Source organism: Benincasa hispida, chromosome 10 (assembly GCF_027475165.1).
Source record: "Benincasa hispida cultivar pf3 chromosome 10, pf3_genome.v1.1, whole genome shotgun sequence".
In the NCBI taxonomy this organism is placed as follows: Eukaryota; Viridiplantae; Streptophyta; class Magnoliopsida; order Cucurbitales; family Cucurbitaceae; genus Benincasa; species Benincasa hispida.
In genome coordinates this window covers 45,620,960-45,638,547 of record NC_143487.1, presented here as the reverse complement: position 1 = coordinate 45,638,547, position 17,588 = coordinate 45,620,960, and positions in this window count along the sequence as shown.

Sequence of the window (17,588 nt, the reverse complement as noted above, 5' to 3'; positions counted from 1 at the left end):
CAAAATGACCAATGGAAACCACGTTGGGGGGGAAAATGAGTATGGGGCCTCATTTTTCAACTTTACCTTAGGGGTTAGATTTTGATGTTAACCCATTCTTTTGTCTCAAAATCAATTTTAAAAAAATTCTCCATGGCAAAAAATTGGTCAATTTTTAAAGGGGGCCCTTTCGTTTGTATCAAAGGGGTACTCGTACTACTGGCCCCTTCTTAAGGTCCACATTCTAGCCTTTATTTTTGGGTAAGCTCGCCAAACATTTGTTTGAGAGATAAAAACATTAAATTTTTTAATCCACGTTCCTTAGGTAAAAAAGTTCTTGAACCCAAAAATAAACATGAAACCCAAAAACGGTTAGTGAAAACAACATTTTGTAGGAGTATATCAGCATGCAACGGAAGCAACAAGGATTAATAAGCATTCTAATTCATCAATTTTGGCTATAAATGAAGCATGCTCATACAATGATAAGAGGGTTTCAAGTCGTACCTTTGTAGAACCTTTAAAATCTCAAATTTAGCTGCAAATCTTATCCAAATCTCGTTGTGAACCACCTCAAGATCTTCTCTAATATTCTCTTGGAGCTTTAGATTGAGATGTGGGACTCAAAATAAACTTGAATGAAGGAAATTTGAAGAACTCATTGCTGCACCACTTGAAGAACACCTTCTTCAACTCAATTTTTCTGTAAAAATTCAACAGTTGCATGCTTGAATTCCACTTCAATCTTCTCTATATATTGCAGGATTATCATGCAAAGGAGAAGCCTGCATGAGATGCAGCTCATGCTAAGATAATTGAAGCAAAATTTAAGTAGGTTTTGAGTGAGCTATTTCATGAAGGTGAGTGGAATTTTCCAACTTTTGATTTTCCATCTTTTTGTGTTTTATCCAATTTTGTTAATTTCAAATTGATTTCTAAAATCAATTTGATTTAAAAAATTGAAAATATTATTAATACAAAATTAATTTTTTAATTAATAATAAATAATTAATTAAATAATTTAATTAATTTTACACAAATTCCACCTTTATGAATTTAATTTTTAAATCATATTTAAATATTAATTAATTCTCCAATTCCATTTATTTCTAAAATTAACCGTGTAATTATATCTCATATAATTACTAATTCCCTTAATTCTAATTTGAACGTTTCAAATTAACTTATCATGCTAATTTAAAACTAATCTATTTATGAGCTAGTAGAGGGATCTTGTGGACCTACAAATCATAGGCTCAACGATTCGAGATTAATTGACTAAACTCTTTACACCGAATTAACCCCCATTCGTTAACTAATGGGTCACTCCACTAAAGCCCATAGTTGCACTCCCCCCACTATAGATATATTATGTCCATTCGATATAACCATAATTAGTAAGTTAACCCTTCACATGTTGTTCGTAATAATGGCTGGGTCAAATGTCTGTTTTACCCCCGAGATTAGCTCTTGTTCCTTAAGTCCCACGATCCTCTAATGAACAATTGGTTTGTGATCCAATCAACAAACCGAGTCTCTCTCGGGCCAATGAGAGGGTGGGGTCTCTTGTTCAAGACTCGGAGTCAGCAGTTAAGGGAACAACATCTCTACTATCCCTGAAAGCGGGCAAGAGTGAATTCCATCTTGCACCTTATGTCCCTAGTTATCTACCAGTCTTACCCCTAAAATGGAAGTTTATTGAGTCGGTGCTATTGAGCCAACCCTCACCTATGCAAATCTAAGGATAATCCTAAATAAACTGGAGTTCATAGTTAGCTCCGAATTAAGGTCAAGTTACCTAGGTCATCGCTTTGAAACAACCAGTCTTAAACAGTAAATAGCGTTATAAAGTAAGAGTGACTGATTTCGTGGTCCGATCTTGTAGAAATCTATTGCACAGGACGCCTTCACTCCTTATGTCATAACATGTATGAACTAGGATCACATCGTCTGTAGCACTTTACAACTCCTTGTAACAACTACAGACTGAGCCGCATCCAATAGTGTTACCAGAATAAGGAAATCAACCTCATTCATATATGATAAATCATTTTGACTATTTACTCGAACCTGATCCACTTTTATGTCTCCACATAAATTTCAAGTACTCATGTTATAGTCATGGGTCTTTTTATTTATTGGATTTATTTCTAAAACGAAATAAGCAATTCATATATTCAACAACAACTTATTGAATTTTCATAATAAGTTTTATTGTTTACAAACCACGAGTTTTAGGACATAATACCTAACACCTCCGGAAAAAAGTCGAGTTTGGGCCTTATTTTTCAACTTTACCTCAAGGATGTAAAATTTTAATGATAGTTAATTGATTCTTTTATCTCAACATAAATTTAAAAAAATCATGGCAAAAATTTGATCATTTTTTAAAGGGGTTAATATTGGTTGTTTTTCTTATTTTTAAAGGGATACTATGGGCCCCTTCTAAAGAGTCACCTTCTTACCTTTATTTTTGGCTAAGTTGTCCACACGTTCAAAAGATAAAAACTTTAAATTTTTTTAACCCACATGAAACCCCAAAACGCCTAGTGGAAACAATGTTGGAAAAAAAAAATGAGTATGGGGCGTCATTTTTCAACCACACCAAAGGGGATGTTAAATTTGTTGGGATTTATGCCCTAAAGCTCATAGCTTTGTAAATAAACTATTCATCAATTAATAAAATAATTTTTTTCTTTTATGTTTTTCATAATATTATCTAATAAACCAGAAAATCAAAGGTTATTGTATGAAATCTTGAACTTGTATGTTGTTGACATACAGGAGGATCATGTTCAAGAAATAATCTAAAGGTCTATAGTACAGGATAAAGTTGGGTACCTTATCTTGGTGACACTATGGATATGACCCACTTTGTAATAGTTACAAATATCCAAACCGTTCATGTGGAGATATGTGTGTGAGAGTATCCTATAAAAAGGTTTTGTATAAGATCGGACCGTGAAATATTTAATCTCTCTTTGTAAATAAATTAATTGATGAGATTAATATTTAATAGGATGACCATATGCGACTTGATCTTAATTCTGAGTGATTTATGAACTCTTGTCTGTGAGGTGAGTCCTTTGATTTGCATGGGTGAGAGTGACCTAAGTTTCCAACTCAATAAATCTACCATTTTGGAGACTTGACTAAATAGGGACCTAGGAACATGACTTCACAAGATGAATTCAATCATTCCCATATAGAGTAAGTAGATGAGTAGTTTCTTCAAGTGCTGATTTCGAGTCTTAAACAAAGGGATCTTGCCCTCTCATTGTGTAAACCCTCGAATCTCACCTAAGCAAGCAAGTTAAATTGGAAGCTTGAGGAAGAAAAAAAGAGGAGGAAAATGTCTCAAGTGTTGAGACTAGACTTATGAGAACTAAAACATAAATTGTAGTTAAGCTTGGTTAAGAACGGCAAAATATTGACTAAGTAGGGGAACCATGTATGGATACCATGAGGCATTGGTGTGAGGGCTTGAGAGGTGATGACCTTGTCATTTAGAGGTTATGTAAGGCTAGTGTTGGCCGAGTATGCTTGCCATGCGTTGGTATAGGCATGCATTGATCAAGGCCTTGAGAAGTTGTTGAGCAAGGGGTGCATGCGACAAAGAAGGCCAAGGGGCTGGTCTTGGACAAGGCAATGGGCCAAAACATGCATTGGTTGAGAGGGGTATGTAGCCAAGGGTGACATGTGATGGCCGAGGGCCTTGCACTAAGTTCATGTGTTGATCAGGTAAATTGAGGTTAGGAGGGTTGATGCGTGACAAGAATAGGCCTTAGGTGAAGAGACTTATGCATTGGTTAGTCGTGGTGTGCGTAGAGGAAGGCCATGTGCCAACCAAGAGACTAGGCATTAGGAGAATTGTGTGGCTATGTGTTGGCTTAGAGGTATGCGATGGCCAAAGGAAGGATGCGTTCAAGTAGGGCCAAGCGGCCAAGACAAGGCTATGCAATCAAGTGAGACTAAGGGAGGTTGAATGTTGGGAGAATTATGCGACCAAGTGGGGTGTTAGGCGATCATATGAGGCTATGCATTGACAAGGGGCTATGTATCCAAGAAGGGTTATGTGTTGGTTTGAATAAGCTCGGGGATCAAGTTTAAGATGACAACAAGTCGGGACAAGTGGCTGAATTTGGTGAAGTCTAAGTTGAAGCAAGGATAAGGTAAGCGCACCATAGAGCATGTAAAGGGTGCCTGTGCATTGGTTTAAGGAGAGGAGGACACTTTAAATGCATGCAAGGAGGTGGTGTCAAGAAGGAGGCATATGCGGGCTGGGGGCATCTGGACATGCAAAAGAGGCGATGTGTCAAAATTTGGTGGCTTTTGGACGTCTATAAATAGGACAACTTAGGGACATTAATTCTCACAAATCACTCGTGCAAATCATGAGAAATTAGTGTGGGAGTGTTAAGATTTGAGTGTAGAAGGTGACCTTAGGCTGCCATTGAATTTGGAGTTGTGAGAAGGGAGGAATTTGCATTGGAAAGCGAAAAGCCTAGCTAAACACATAGGACAGGCGCCAGCACCATCGCCTATCGCCCAGTGCATATGCGCGCGCCTAGCACTGATCGCGCGTCCTCGGCAGCACGAACGCACAACCCAGCGCACGCCCCTGGATGAGACATACGCCTGTCAGTGCACACGGCCCAGCGTCCCAGTGCATGCCTGCATTGCACACACTGCCCAACACTTGCGCACACACACGCCTGTGCGTGATCTGCCGCCCCGCCACAACCAGCCCATCGCATGGACAACTGTCCACACCCACCAGACTGCCCAAATAACCTCCAAAGTTGTATTTTTGGACATTAAACCTATTTTTGAGTATTTTGAAGTGGGTACGCTGGTTATTTTAATTTGAGGTCATTTTGAAGATCAAAATTGAATTATTGGAGAAATTTCTAAGTTAATTTTGGATTTCTTTGAAAAGAAGTAGAATTCCAGGGAATCGGACCAAGAGCTGCTTGAGGAAGATTTTAAGGAAAATCTTTCAAAGGATGAGAATGTGTTGAAGGTCGTCTCTCTCGAGCTCTAACTCTGATAGAACCTCCGGTGGAAATGGTAGTCGGACTCATTTTCTTCTTGCAGGTGACTGAGGACTACTTTGTACAGAGAGCCACTGCCTACTCCTGAATGTCTAATTTTATGACTTTCTAACTAACTCACTCTTTTTTAGGTGGGCAACATCTCCCTTTATAGGCATTGGGTTTCAGCAACTTGTGATGGGATGACACTAAATTTCATGCTCTATTATAGCCGTCTGCCATTCTGATCAGCTCCGATGTTGCTTGTCAGGTTACCCATACTACAAGTTGAGATTTAACATTAAGTGCACGAGTGAAATGTATCCTCTTGCGTTCTTTTGGTTCCAATGCATGCTTCTCTGCAAGACTTACTGAAAAATTTGCGATTCCTGCGTTATCAAGCATTAGCAGTGCAATTTTCTCTTAAAATGATGCTTTTATATGTATTGAATGCATATAAGTAATTTTATGTGTTTTTTCCATTGAAATGAATGTGTTTCTCATTATTTGAACCTAATTATTCAAACTTTAAGAGAATAATAACTCGTATTTCTACAATTTATCACACCCCCAAATTTTGAACAACGCTTGTCCCTCAAGAATTCCCAAAACAACTCCTTAACAACTCACTTAGTCTCAACGCACCAGCTCAACCTCTCATCATGTCTTCCAACTTAAGAGTCTGAGATTAGCATATAGTAATGTAAGTTTGCTCCCTTCCCAAAGAAATATATCCTTGATTCTTTATGCGGCAAGCATATTCCTAAAAAATCCTTTTGCTTTTCATAAACATAATCATCTTTCAAGTTCAGAAATGTGTTAGAGGTTCACTTTTTCTAAGAGACTCTTTTTTCAGTTATTGTTTAATGTTCTTTCATACGTCAATTCAGGAAACTCACCTTCGTTTTGGATTATCCCTACGGGTGTCATGCGTACATCCAACTACGAGCAAGCACCTTTCACGACTAAACTCTTGTCTAAGCTATATATATTCTTTTGCCTTAGGCTTAGACATTGGAGTTTGAGATGTTTTATTATAGCATGCCTTGCATTGGTCTTGGTTACTTACTTTCGTTTTGATTTTCCCCCACGAGTTTCATGTGGACGTTCAACTACGAGTAAGTATCATTCTCAATTAAACTCATATCAGGTTGGTTTTTCCTTGTGTTGATAGTGAAGTTTGTTAATTTAAGTGAACTTTTTTTTAATGAAATTATAAAGAGGTTAATGAGAAAATGATCTTTTATGAAAGTGAACGCATCAACTCGAATCTTTCCTCTCCATCCCCTTCAAATTTTGAAGGTCAGCAAGATCTTCATTATTGAAAGAGAACTATAAGAATGTCTTAGAAAAATTTTAAAAAGAGGTTTGAGGTGAGGCATGCACGAATGCAAAATAAAAGATATGTTTCACTTGGAGAAGTTTATAAACTTAATTCTAACGCTTATCAAAAGATTCCTTAGTCATTGAACATTGGTAAAGTCATCAAAGTATCATAGCAAGATGCAAGGCAAAAGAGCAACTAAAGTAGCATAAGGGAATTCTTAGTGCAAATGCAAGGAGACAAAATATTGAGATTGTATTCGTAAGAGAGAAAATTACATGAAATCCATAATATGATCAAACCATTCAAAAGCTAGAATTGAAATTTCAAAAGAAAGAAGTAAACCCAACACCCCCAAATTTAATCACAATGTGTCGCATCGTCCCTACATTCAAAGCAAGATCTTCATCCATAAATCGAAGGGGATCATGCAGATGCTTCGGCAGTGGAGGAGGAGCAAACAAGCCCATCAGGACTTGATTGATGTATTGCATGGTGAATTCAAATTGGTCCTGACTTTTTTGCATCTATTGGCACAGGTATTCCCTCAAAGCAACGTTTTGACGCTAAAGTGTAGCTTGTTGTAGATGAAACGATTCGAGCGATGCAGCGGCGGGTCTAAGTTGGGAGTGGATGAAATCTTTGAGGTCATTCAAGTTCGAGCAGACAGCAAATGGTATTGGAAGATTGCCGCGAGGCTCAGGCATCTGCTGCAATTGTTCCCGCATCTCACCAACTGGACTTTGTAAATTTTGGGCATTGCTGGTTCTTCATAGATGGTTGTAGGGGGGTTAAATTGAGTTCGCAGAGAGTTGTTGAGTGAATGTGGTGGGCTTACTGTCTCATCAACTAGGCCCCTTTGTGTTTTCATCATGGGTTTTTGGATATGTTTGCTCATCGACAGGAGATAAGAGTTGGGTTTGAGTTTGAAGGTCTTGAGGAGGCAGCAACAAGGTAAGGTCTTCTTCCCTGTGTTCAACTTCTTCAGGGAATGAAGAAAGGTTTAAGTCCATAAACTCAGACTCTTCGTTCTCCAATGGAAGCTTAGTCTCGAATTCTTCATTAAGGGAGGCTTCATTGCTTTGCTCTTCTTCAAATGTCTCAATGTGTCTTCTTTTCCTTTAGCATTTTGAAGGCTGAGACTTGGAAGTTTTGGATTTGATGGAAGGTCTACCTGACGCAGCGATCCTTTCATCAAACGCTGAATTAGAACTAAGTCCATTAGGCCTTCCACTTCTTCGAAGTCATCCTCCATAGGGATGTCAGCCCGTTCACACAATGCGCAGATCAACCATAGAAAATATAGTTAGTCGTGCGGTTTTCCCTTGATGCTTTTAACCTACTCCACTACAATCTGGTCGTATGGCTAGCACCTTCTCCCTCAACACTATTTTATAACACAAGGTAGGCATGATTCTGTTCTTGAAAACATATAACCATAAGTGTGCTTCGGGGAGAACATCTCTGTGGGCCAAAGTCATAATGCCTGTTCCTGAGATTTGCCAATTGCTTTTAGGCTTCGTTACGACTTGGATCGCATCCTCTAAGTGTTTGGAGTTCATTGTTCAATGATGTGATTTTCTTTTGCATCAGAATTGTTTAACGCATTGAAAACTTCCTTAATAACTTTTGGAGAGAAATGAACTATTGTGTCTTCCACTAACGCCGCATTCTTTTGCTTGTTGAACCCACTGCTGTAGAAGGCTCGAAGAAGATTTAGCCAGATTCTTGTGGGGGCTGACACAGAGTTGACGCTAGCCCATTGCGTCGACTATTTCTGATATAAACTCTCGCAGTGGATGACGTTCAGGGAAGAAAACTTTCTCCACTAAGATATCTGAAAATTGCCTATTTTTTTCTTACTTTTTCCTTCTCGTCTCGTAGGTGACAGCTTCTTGGGCCAATCTCTTCAATTCTATCTCCAACCTTTTTTTGGAGAGCTCATTTCCTTCACCTATTTTTGGATGGCTCATATTTCTCGAGCATACATTCCAACTCGTTCAATTTAGTCGAGCTCTCCTCATGCGTTGTGTGAAACCCGAATTTCTATTTTCCTTACTTAAGCAAGTGATAAAAAGAATTAACTAAGTGAAAGTTAAATCATATGTTAAAGGGAAGGAAATTTCTAAGTGTTAAGTAGATTTTCCTTGAATAATTTAAGTTGAGCTTTAATTGATAAAATTGTAATGAAATTTGTATAATAAATATGTTGACGAAGAAGTTAGTGTGGAATGGTGAAGAAGGAATGAGGATTTGAAAAGAGAAAATATAGAAATTGAGTTTGGGAAATTTCAGAAAAAATCGGCCAAGTATAGAGAAGTTATGTGAAATGCGTTATGGCTGAAGAAAGGATTGAAGAATTGAGAAAAATATGGAAAATTATTTTGGGGAAAATCTAGAAAAAACGTGTAGAAGTTGGACGGAGACAAACAATGTTCACAATAGCTAACAACAAGATTAATGAGATTGGAGAGAAAATGGGAGAGAGCGAAGGCCAGCGAGAAAGTGGGAGAGAGCAAGAGTAGAGAGAGCGAGATTTTGAGCGAGAAAGTTGGAGAGAGTGAGAGTGGAGAGAGCGAGAGTGGAGAGAGCGAGAGCAGCCTGCGCGTGCAGCAACGCCTCGTCCGGTGCTGCATTCGAACGCCTCGTCCACGCGGTCGAAGGGCCTCGCCTATACATCGAACGGCCGAGCAAGCACTATGCGTTGAATTTAGCTGCATTGTTGTGGATTATGCGTTGAAATCCCTAAGTTGGATGCATAAGGGTGAGATCACAAGGGTAACGTCAGCCAAACCATGTGTCTTCTTGGGAGAAATTCTTAAGGGCTAAGGAATTGTGGTGGACGCATATGAAGAAGACACTTTGGGCCAAGATGATGCAAGCTTGCGTTGATAAGGGGAGAGGTAAACACTTGGCCATGCAGCCAAGAAGGTGGTGTCAACACCAGGGGAAATTTGGACGCCTATAAATAGAGACTTTGGGACTTCATTCTCAAATTACAAAATCAGAAATTACGTAAAAAGAGAGGGAGAGTAGAGCGCATTGGACAGTGAGGGTTGAGGAGAACACATCAACTTGAGACGAGGAGATCTCCCAATTTACCTGTGTGTTTGGAGTGATTTCAATTCCATCGGAAAGCTCTACAAGTAGTTTTCAGAGTGGGGCTGCCAAAGGAAAAAGCTCAAAGTAATTGGGCTGGAGATTGAAAAGAAGGCAAAAGGGTCAGACTGTCGGATCAGTCTGAGCCAGTCTTAAAGATTCTGTGATTCCGGCCAAACCACGAGGATTTCTGACCTGAAAGTTTAGGATAAGCTTTTTGAGACATTTTAGAATATGTTTGTAGAAGGAAGTATTTCAAAATAAGGTTCAGAACTATGAGTAATCTAAGCTGTAAATTGAATCTGGATTTTAGGGGTGAAAAGAAGCCCGAGGAGCCACTAGAGTGAAAAGCTCCTAAGAAATCAAGGTGAGTGGCTAAAATGTTTTCACTAAAACGTTTTGCTTAAACTGTTTGATTACAACATGTTATAGAAAGCATGTTTTCAAGAATATTCTCATGCCTATTAGTTTATGAAGTGATTTCCAAGCAAGTTATGAATTATGTTTTGAATGCATGCATGTGTGAGAAATTGTTGAAAAATTATTTATATGTGTTGATTTGATTCAGCATGCGTTAGCATCTTTAAAGCTATGTTTTATATGTGTTATACTTTACATGCTTTAAAGAGAAACGTCGTCTATGACTAGTTTTACTAAAATGCGATACCGAAGGACATTTGAGAAGGTATCCACCCAACTAGATACTGAAGGACATTTAAGAAGGTATCTATTGGTACTGAAGGACGTTTGAGAAGGTACCAAGCCAACGGAATACTGAAGGACGTTTGAGAAGGTATCCTAGTAGCTTGGTACTGTAGGACATTAAAAAGGTATCTGAGCAGAAGTACCTAATGTGTTAGGGTACTTAGTGTGGCCGCAGGTGAATAGAGTCAGAGATTGAGCAAAAGGGTTCTCTCTGGACTAGTAGTTAGTGTTGAGATTGTTTTACCCACAATAGGGTACGTTGGATTGAGAAATGATTTTACTGTTTTATGATTAAAACAACTTTATATGTTTTACCTTGGAAAATGTTTATGCTGTAGTACAAGTACTGTAAAAGTTTATGTTTCAGTTAAAAACTCATTACTGAAATCATGCATGAGAATTTACTATGTTTTCTCGGTCACTCACTAGGCGTAAGCTCACCCCATTTTCAAATGTTTTTTCCCCCCCATAGGTAGCGGTCAAATCCTCTGAAGATAGCTTTATGTCTGCTCTGCCACTAAAGGACCAAAAGACTTGTAAATGTTTGCTAGGTGGTTACTGTTAATATTGTACACATGTTACTATTGTTCATATAGAGACTAGGGTTTGTGGGTTTTGGGACTTATAAATCTAGTGTTATTATGACTCTAAACATATTATGTTTCTAAGTTAATAAATTATGGGCCTAAAGACATCCCTTTGCATATGAATTATAATTGGTATAAGAGTTATTCCGCAAGAGTTATGAGGCAGTAAGTGTCAGCCCAAGGGTTGGTAACTGCTGCAGTCACGCCTTTCTCTAGGCTAAGAAGGTGGTCTGGGGCGGGGTGTGACAGTTTGGTATTAGAGCATAAGTTTTTGGGACAATTGAAGAATTAGTTTATACTAGCTTGGTATCCAGTATAAGTTTCTGGGAAGGTTAAAGAGTTAGCTGATACCAGCTTGGTATCAGAGCAAAGGTATACGTAAACTTGGGAAAGGTTTGAACTAGCTTAGTATTAAAGCATAAGGTTTTGGGTGAAAGAGAGAGTTCATGCATTAGATTAAGTCCCATAGATAAGTCTCTAACATGTGTACCTAATAATTAGGCAAAGATGCTGAGGAGAAGTGGCAAGCAGAGTAAGCAGACTGAGGAGAGGAATGTTGACCCTACCAGCAGAGGTCCTGAAGTTAGACGGGACCCAGATCCGAAGGGAAAAAGAGTTAGAGACTCAGTAGAGCCGGAAGTAACTTCTTCAAACGATTTGAATACACCAAGGGTAGGTGTAGAACCCCAGATGGAGGATTGAGTATTCGATAGAATCACTTAAAGATTGGCGGCAAGTGTAGGATCAATTCAAAACGATCCAGAAAAGAAATTCGACATCGAGAGGCTAAAAGCTTTAAGAGCCACGATGTTCGATAGAGCCACAGATCCAGTAGATGCTGAGATCTAGTTGGATTTTATTGAGAAGTGTTTTAAGGTTATGAGGTACCCTGAGGACTGTAAGGTCAAGTTAGCGACTTTCTTGCTGCAGAAAGGGGCTGAGAAATGGTGGAAAGTGATAGAGGCTAGAAGGGGTAGTTCATAAACTATGACTTGTCTGAGGTATTTGAGGATAAATACTACCCTAGTGCTTTTAAGGAAGCAAAGAGGGAGAAATTCCTTAGGCTAACTCAGGGAGTGGTGACGGTTGCCGAGTATGAGTAAAGATTTACTGAGTTATCTCAGTATACCCTTCCGATTATCGCGGAAGAGAAGGAGAGGTGTAGGAGATTTGAGAATGGCCTAAGAAGAAAGATACGTACACCCATTACCTCTACATCTAATTGGGTGAATTTCACTCAATTAGTTGAGACCGCTATCTGAGTAGAGCTGAGTGTAGCGAGGGAAGATGTACTCCAGTCAGGTGAAGAACAGTTTAGAATGCCTGGAGAAATGAGAAATAAGAGATTTAGACCCCCGTTCTCTGGATAGTCAGGTATAAGGAGCTTTGAAGGCATGAGCCAACAAAGTTAAGGTCGTAAGAGGTCAAGACCTGCAGCTAGACCAAGTGGTAGATAGGTATCAGGTCGCGCTAGTGAGTCAGTAGGGGAGGAAACCACTTTGTGTAAACTGTGGTAGGCCTCATACAGAAGTATGTTATGGTAATAGGAATGCGTGTTTCTAGTGCGGACAAGCTGGGCATTTTAGGAGAGATTGTCCTCAGTTAGGTCATGGAGCACATAATGAGCAAAGAGGAGTTACCCAGACTGTAAACCAACCTAGAACAACCGAAACTAGAGGTGAGGGATCCGGTGTAGCTAAGCAGAAAAGAGTAGCTGGACGACCCCAACAGCAATAGCAGCAGCAGCAGGGTAGAGTATATGTTATGACACACCAGGAAACGGAAGAGGCTCCAGATGTCGTAACTGGTATGATAACTTTATGTAATCAATCTGCTTATGCATTATTTGATCCTGGTGCTACGCACTTATTCATATCTAGCATGTGTGCATTACATATAGATAAAGTACCTGAGCGTATGAATGAGGATTTATCTCTACGCCTGTAGGAGATACTCTAGTGGTACATGAGTATTATAAGAATTATGAAGTAACTCTTGGAAATCAGAGTTTTTGGGTTGACTTGATTCCATTAGAATTACTAGAGTTTGATGTTATCTTAGGTATGGATTTTCTAAGTAAACACTATGTCAGTATGGGTTGTTTTAAGAGAGAAATAGTGTTTAGGAAACCAAGTGAAAAAGAAATAACACTGGTGGGAAGTAAAAGAATACTTCCAGGAAGTTTAATATCAGCAGTGAAGGCTAGGAAGTTGTTGAGTAAAGGATGTGAAGCCTATTTAGCCTATGTAGTAGTTTCACAGGATAAGAAACTAAAACCCGAGGATATACCTGTAGTACAAGAATTCTTAGATGTGTTCCCTGAAGAATTACCAGGCTTACCACCTGATAGGAAAATGGAATTTACTATTGAGTTAATTCCTGGTACTGACCTATATCCCAAGCACCATATAGGATGGCACCAACGGAGCTGAAAGAATTAAAAGTTCAGTTACAGGAACTTGTGGATAAGGGGTACATTAAACCCAGTGTGTCGTCTTGGGGAGCGCCAGTCTTGTTTGTTAAGAAAAAAATGGTACTCTTAGATTATGCATAGACTATAGACAGTTGAATAAGGTGACCATTAAAAATAAATACCCATTTCCTTGTATAGATGATCTCTTCGATCAATTAAAGGGGGCCACGGTATTCTCTAAGATAGATTTGAGATCAGGCTATCACTAGTTGAAGGTGAAAGGCATAGTTGTTCCAAAGACTGCATTTAGAACTAGATATGGACATTTTGAGTTCCTAGTAATGCCGTTTGGATTGACAAATGCTCCTGTGGTATTTATGGACTTGATGAATAGGATATTTCATTCTTATCTGGATCAGTTTGTGATAGTATTCATAGATGACATACTAGTATATTCTAGTAGTGTGGAGAAACACAAAGAACATCTAAGGATGGTGTTGCAAATTCTAAGGGAAAAGAAGTTATATGCCAAATTTAGTAAATGCGATTTCTGGTTTAATCAAGTCGTATTCCTTGGGCACATAGTTTCAGCTGACAGAGTTAGTGTTGACTTCCAAAAGATAGAAGCAATAGTCGATTGGGAGCGACCCATGAATATAACCGAAGTATGCAGTTTTCTAGGTTTAGCAGGTTATTATAGGAGATTCGTGCAATTTTCGGCTACTGTTCACTTGGTGGTTCCTATCTCTTTTCGAGGTTGGCTAGGATGTCACCAAAGACTCCCTATTTATCCCTCATAGCCAGCTCGACTGCGCCATGTTGAGAGTCATCTTACGGGAAGGGTAGGTCATATAATGGCGGTAGGGTGAGAGGACGAGGCTCGAGGGGGGTATGCAGAGAGTAAAGTGGCGATGCATCGGCTGATCTTCGACCTCTATAGGGAATATGGCGGCCAAGGGTTCTACGGAGAGTGGGACTACTGAACGCATGAAAGAGGATTGAACATTCTGAAGATGCTCAGAAATTGGGTCTTGCTTTGGGATGATTAGTTGGATGGTTGGGATAATGGTAGTGGAGCAAGTTATTTGTCTAGTTTCGTGGCAAGTTTAGTTGTTGATGTCTTCGACGCAGACTACTGCATTGACTTGGAAGGGTTGAAGACATGGGATTTTTAGGGTTTTAAGAGATGGAGGGTTTGGTTTTTGAGGGGGTTCGAGTAGATGGAGAGGATTTGGCCGGCATCGATTTCTTAGAAATTTAGATAGATGTCGGAGGTTGGGGTTTTGAAAGGGTTTTTCCGGTGGATGGCATGGTGATCTTAGGCTTGGGTTTGATGGAGGTTGTTGATTTAGTGGCTGTTAGGGGAGATGGAAAAGACAAGTGAGAATGAGAGGGGGACGAGAAAGAGCTCATCGGGCTATCTCCAGCAAAGCTCATCGACGCGTTCTAGGAATTCGATACATTCGACATGGTTTTGACGAGAGGTGTGAACGATCGTTAAAGTTGGTCACTAGAATGGGGAAGTTCAAATGGAAGGGATGCTGGGGGGGCTCTGGTTTGAGATGAGAAGTAGAAAAAGAAGAAGAAAAATGATGGTTCTTATTTAAATAGCCAGATGTAAAGAGAGAGAAGGAGAATGAGAGAGAGACAACGCGTGTAATTCACACATGCTCCAAAGTCAGCACATTAAATGCACGGTTGAAGAGACGTGCATGAGACATCATTTAAGTGGTGTATCATCTCAATGTAATGGCTAGTTCTACTCCAATGCATAGCCATGTGTTGGCTTTTAGCATTTAAGCGTTAGTCATGTTTTTTATTCTCTTTTGCAAGCAAATAGAGTAATTCAATCTCAAAAATCACAAAATTATACTCTAAACCAAACATTTAACAAATTAAAGAAGCAAAGAAAGCAATATAAAAAAAAGTCGAAAAATAAAGTAGAGACAAGGAAGCGTCCCTGGAATGTGATTCTTCATTTCTGATGCAAGGACGGCTTCAATGCAAGCATCAAACATGCTCACGTAGGTCAATGGAAGTTTTTCTTCACTCGCCCTCTCCTTCAAAGTCGAGTTTTACTCTATGCTCATTGACTTTGAAGGGGTTTGATCCATCTTCTCTAATCAGCTCAACCACCCCATGGGGAAAGATTTCTCTTATGCTGAAAGGCCCAGACCAACAAGATTTTAACTTTTCTAGAAACAAACGCATGAATTAAAGAGCAAGATTTTTTGTCCAACAAATAGAACTTTCTTACTGATGCATTGATCATGTCAACGCATAGTCTTCTCCTTATAGATCTTTGCATTCTCATACGCATTGAGTCTCCATTCATTTAACTCGTTCAATTGTAGTTTTCTAACATCTCCTGCTCCGTCCAAATCCAAGTTGAGCTTCTTGACTGCCCAAAAACCTTTATGTTCCAGCTCTAGCAATAGATGACAGGCCTTACCAAACATGAGGGCATATGGGGACATTCCAATAGGCATTTTATATGTGATACAATATGTCCACAATGCTTCATCTAATCTCAATGTCCAGTCTTTCCTTAACGCATTGACAACTTTCTCTAGGATGGACTTTATCTCCCTGTTGGAGACTTCTGCTTGGTCATTTGTCTGGGGTTTATAGGCGGTGGCTACTTTGTGCCTAACATTGTATTTAGTAAGAAATTTAGAAATGATGTGGTTAATAAAGTGCATACCTTCATCGTTGATTAACACCCTGGGCTTTCCAAAACGTGTGAAGATATTCTTGGTTAAAAATTTTGAGACAGTCGCCACATCATTCTTGGTATAGGCTACCGTTTCAACCTACTTGGACACATAACCAACTGCTACTAAGACATACTGTTGCCTGCAGGAAGGGGGAAATGGTCCCATGAAGTTAATGCCTCAAACATCAAAGGGTTCTACTTCAAGTATGTTATTCAAAGGCATTTCATTTCTAGTTGAGATATTATCAATGCTTTGGCACCAGTCGATATTACCAATGTGTTGGCACCAGTCGCATTTAAACACATAGTCTCTTACGTCTTTGAATAAGGTAGGCCAAAAGTACCCGCTTTAAAGAACTTTGGAAGTAGTCCTTTGACCTCCAAAGTGACCACCATGTGGAGAATCGTGGCACTCTAAAAGTATGCGTTGCACTTCTACCTCGGGAATACACCGATACGTGATGAGATCGAGTCCTTGTTTTTAGAGAAATGGCTAATCTCATAAATAAAACTTGCTATCATGTATGAGTTTTTTCCTTTGTTTGGCGTTGAAATCTTTAGGAAATTCTTTGATTGAGTAATTGACAATACCTACGTACCAAGGCTCCTGGTCCTCTATTTTCAACAAGCGTTTATCAGGGAATTTCTCTTCAATTTTTATCACACGCAACTGAAAATCTTTGTTCTCTAGGCGGGAGAGGTGACTAGCCACCTGATTTTTAGTTCCCTACCTGTCCTTAATTTCTAAATCAAATTCATGTAGTAGTAGCACCCATCGAATTAATCTTGGCTTTGCATCCTTTTTTTTCCATCAAGTATTTTATGGCAGAGTGATTAGTGTAAATCGTTGCAAATGAACCAACCAGGTAAGCTCGAAATTTTTCAATTGCAAACACTACTGCCAACATTTTTTTTTCAGTTGTAGTATAATTCTCTTGAGACTCGTAAAGTGTTTTGGGCATAAGAGATAGGATGAATCATAGTTCCCTTTTTTTGTCTTAGCATTGCACCAACTGCCACATCGCTAGCGTCGCACATCAGAATGAAAGGCTATGTCTAGTCAGAAGCCACCAATACTGGTGGTGTGGTTAATGCATGCTTCAAGGTCAAAGGCTAGCTGATAGTTAGCGTCAAAACCATAGGACCTATTTTGCTTCAATAACGTGCTTAGAGGTTGTGTGATTTAGGAAAATCCTCTAACAAATCTCCTATAGAAGCCTGCGCATCCTAAGAAGCTTCTCAACGTCTTGACATTTGTAGGTGCTAGTAATTTGGCAATCACGTCTACCTTGGTGTTGTCAACCTCCAAGCCTGCCTTAGAATCTTTTTTACCAAGAACTATCTCTTAATTCACCATGAAGTGGCATTTTTTTTTCCTATTGAGCACTAAATTGGTCTCCTCGCATCGAGTGAGGATAACTTCCAACTTGTTAAGTCAAGTGGAGTAAGAATCGCCAAAAACAGAAAAATGATCCATAAAAACTTCAACAAATTATTCAAGAAAATTAGAGAAAACAGCCATCATGCACCTTTGGAACGTTTCCAGCGCATTGCACAACACAAAGGGTATGTGTCAAATGCAAATGTTCTAAAGGGGCAAGTAAAAGTAGTCTTGTTTTGGACTTCTGGAACAATTAGAATTTTATTGTTATCGAAATAACCATCAAGGAAACAATAAAACTCTTTTCCAACAAGTCTATCCAACATTTGATCAATGAAAGAAAATGGGAAG